Genomic DNA, 4,326 nt, shown 5'->3' on the forward strand with positions numbered 1-4,326 from the left:
CGCTTCCAGCATTGCTTTCGGCCGCAAAACAGAATCATCAAGCCTGTTTCTCATCCCAGCCACAAAGTGTGCCCAGCATGAGTCTTGGCACTGCTTCACACTTCCCTTGGCATGCTCTTTACAGCCTCACTCCAAATGGGGCTCTGCGCTTCTTCCCTCGCTGAACTCCACGCTTACACTAAAGCGCGCTTCCAGCATTGCTTTCGGCAGCAAAACAGAATCATCAAGCCTGTTTCTCATCCCAGCCACAAAGTGTGCCCAGCATGAGTCTTGGCACTGCTTCACACTTCCCTTGGCATGCTCTTTACAGCCTCGCTCCAAATGGGGCTCTGCGCTTCTTCCCTCGCTGAAGTCCACGCTTACACTAAAGCGCGCTTCCAGCATTGCTTTCGGCCACAAAACAGAACCAAGCCTGTTTCTCATCCCAGCCACAAAGTGTACCCAGCATGAATCTTGGCACTGCTTCACACTTCCCTTGGCATGCTCTTTACAGCCTCACTCCAAATGGGGTTCTGCGCTTCTTCCCTCGCTCAACTCCACGCTTACACTAAAGCGCGCTTCCAGCATTGCTTTCGGCAGCAAAACAGAATCATCAAGCCTGTTTCTCATCCCAGCCACAAAGTGTGTCCAGCATGAGTCTTGGCACTGCTTCACACTTCCCTTGGCATGCTCTTTACAGCCTCACTCCAAATGGGGCTCTGCGCTTCTTCCCTCGCTGAAGTCCACGCTTACACTAAAGCGCGCTTCCAGCATTGATTTCGGCCGCAAAACAGAATCATCAAGCCTGTTTCTCATCCCAGCCACAAAGTGTGCCCAGCATGAGTCTTGGCACTGCTTCACACTTCCCTTGGCATGCTCTTTACAGCCTCGCCCAAATGGGGCTCTGCGCTTCTTCCCTCGCTCAACTCCACGCTTTCACTAACGCGCGCTTCCAGCATTGCTTTCGGCAGCAAAACAGAATCATCAAGCCTGTTTCTCATCCCAGCCACAAAGTGTGTCCAGCATGAGTCTTGGCACTGCTTCACACTTCCCTTGGCATGCTCTTTACAGCCTCACTCCAAATGGGGCTCTGCGCTTCTTCCCTCGCTGAAGTCCACGCTTACACTAAAGCGCGCTTCCAGCATTGATTTCGGCCGCAAAACAGAATCATCAAGCCTGTTTCTCATCCCAGCCACAGAGTGTGCCCAGCATGAGTCTTGGCACTGCTTCACACTTCCCTTGGCATGCTCTTTACAGCCTCGCCCAAATGGGGCTCTGCGCTTCTTCCCTCGCTCAACTCCACGCTTTCACTAACGCGCGCTTCCAGCATTGCTTTCGGCAGCAAAACAGAATCATCAAGCCTGTTTCTCATCCCAGCCACAAAGTGTGCCCAGCATGAGTCTTGGCACTGCTTCATACTTCCCTTGGCATGCTCTTTACAGCCTCACTCCAAATGGGGCTCTGCGCTTCTTCCCTCGCTGAACTCCACGCTTACACTAAAGAGCGCTTCCAGCATTGCTTTCGGCAGCAAAACAGAATCATCAAGCCTGTTTCTCATGCCAGCCACAAAGTGTGCCCAGCATGAGTCTTGGCACTGCTTCACACTTCCCTTGGCATGCTCTTTACAGCCTCGCTCCAAATGGGGCTCTGCGCTTCTTCCCTCGCTGAACTCCACGCTTACACTAACGCGCGCTTCCAGCATTGCTTTCGGCAGCAAAACAGAATCATCAAGCCTGTTTCTCATGCCAGCCACAAAGTGTGCCCAGCATGAGTCTTGGCACTGCTTCACACTTCCCTTGGCATGCTCTTTACAGCCTCACTCCAAATGGGGTTCTGTGCTTCTTCCCTCGCTCAACTCCACGCTTACACTAAAGCGCGCTTCCAGCATTGCTTTCGGCAGCAAAACAGAATCATCAAGCCTGTTTCTCATGCCAGCCACAAAGTGTGTCCAGCATGAGTCTTGGCACTGCTTCACACTTCCCTTGGCATGCTCTTTACAGCCTCGCTCCAAATGAGGCTCTGTGCTTCTTACCTCGCTGAACTCCACGCTTACACTAAAGCGCGCTTCCAGCATTGCTTTCGGCCACAAAACAGAATCATCAAGCCTGTTTCTCATCCCAGCCACAGAGTGTGCCCAGCATGAGTCTTGGCACTGCTTCACACTTCCCTTGGCATGCTCTTTACAGCCTCACTCCAAATGGGGCTCTGCGCTTCTTCCCTCGCTGAATTCCACGCTTACACTAAAGCGCGCTTCCAGCATTGCTTTCGGCAGCAAAACAGAATCATCAAGCCTGTTTCTCATCCCAGCCACCAAGTGTGTCCAGCATGAGTCTTGGCACTGCTTCACACTTCCCTTGGCATGCTCTTTACAGCCTCGCTCCAAATGGGGCTCTGCGCTTCTTCCCTCGCTGAACTCCACGCTTACACTAAAGCGCGCTTCCAGCATTGCTTTCCGCCGCAAAACAGAACCAAGCCTGTTTCTCATCCCAGCCACAAAGTGTGCCCAGCATGAGTCTTGGCACTGCTTCACACTTCCCTTGGCATGCTCTTTACAGCCTCGCTCCAAATGGGGTGCTGCGCTTCTTCCCTCGCTCAACTCCACGCTTACACTAAAGCACGCTTCCAGCATTGCTTTCGGCAGCAAAACAGAATCATCAAGCCTGTTTCTCATGCCAGCCACAAAGTGTGCCCAGCATGAGTCTTGGCACTGCTTCACACTTCCCTTGGCATGCTCTTTACAGCCTCACTCCAAATGGGGTTCTGCGCTTCTTCCCTCGCTCAACTCCACGCTTACACTAAAGCGCGCTTCCAGCATTGCTTTCGGCAGCAAAACAGAATCATCAAGCCTGTTTCTCATCCCAGCCACAAAGTGTGCCCAGCATGAGTCTTGGCACTGCTTCACACTTCCCTTGGCATGCTCTTTACAGCCTCGCTCCAAATGGGGCTCTGTGCTTCTTACCTCGCTGAACTCCACGCTTACACTAAAGCGCGCTTCCAGCATTGCTTTCGGCCACAAAAGAGAATCATCAAGCCTGTTTCTCATCCCAGCCACAGAGTGTGCCCAGCATGAGTCTTGGCACTGCTTCACACTTCCCTTGGCATGCTCTTTACACCCTCACTCCAAATGGGGCTCTGCGCTTCTTCCCTCGCTGAATTCCACGCTTACACTAAAGCGCGCTTCCAGCATTGCTTTCGGCAGCAAAACAGAATCATCAAGCCTGTTTCTCATCCCAGCCACAAAGTGTGTCCAGCATGAGTCTTGGCACTGCTTCACACTTCCCTTGGCATGCTCTTTACAGCCTCGCTCCAAATGGGGCTCTGCGCTTCTTCCCTCGCTGAACTCCACGCTTACACTAAAGCGCGCTTCCAGCATTGCTTTCCGCCGCAAAACAGAACCAAGCCTGTTTCTCATCCCAGCCACAAAGTGTGCCCAGCATGAGTCTTGGCACTGCTTCACACTTCCCTTGGCATGCTCTTTACAGCCTCGCTCCAAATGGGGTGCTGCGCTTCTTCCCTCGCTGAACTCCACGCTTACACTAAAGCACGCTTCCAGCATTGCTTTCGGCAGCAAAACAGAATCATCAAGCCTGTTTCTCATGCCAGCCACAAAGTGTGCCCAGCATGAGTCTTGGCACTGCTTCACACTTCCCTTGGCATGCTCTTTACAGCCTCACTCCAAATGGGGTTCTGCGCTTCTTCCCTCGCTGAACTCCACGCTTACTCTAAAGCGCGCTTCCAGCATTGCTTTCGGCAGCAAAACAGAATCATCAAGCCTGTTTCTCATCCCAGCCACAAAGTGTGCCCAGCATGAGTCTTGGCACTGCTTCACACTTCCCTTGGCATGCTCTTTACAGCCTCGCTCCAAATGGGGCTCTGCGCTTCTTCCCTCGCTGAACTCCACGCTTACACTAAAGCGCGCTTCCAGCATTGCTTTCGGCCGCAAAACAGAATCATCAAGCCTGTTTCTCATCCCAGCCACAAAGTGTGCCCAGCATGAGTCTTGGCACTGCTTCACACTTCCCTTGGCATGCTCTTTACAGCCTCACTCCAAATGGGGTTCTGCGCTTCTTCCCTCGCTCAACTCCACGCTTACACTAAAGCGCGCTTCCAGCATTGCTTTCGGCCGCAAAACAGAATCATCAAGCCTGTTTCTCATCCCAGCCACAAAGTGTGCCCAGCATGAGTCTTGGCACTCCTTCATACTTCCCTTGGCATGCTCTTTACAGCCTCACTCCAAATGAGGCTCTGTGCTTCTTACCTCGCTGAACTCCACGCTTACACTAAAGCGCGCTTCCAGCATTGCTTTCGGCAGCAAAACAGAATCATCAAGCCTGTTTCTCATCCCAG

The sequence above is a fragment of the Tinamus guttatus genome, unplaced genomic scaffold, assembly GCF_059628265.1.
Source record: "Tinamus guttatus ecotype Peru unplaced genomic scaffold, ASM5962826v1 Tinamus_guttatus_pri_ptg000423l, whole genome shotgun sequence".
NCBI lineage: Eukaryota > Metazoa > Chordata > Aves > Tinamiformes > Tinamidae > Tinamus > Tinamus guttatus.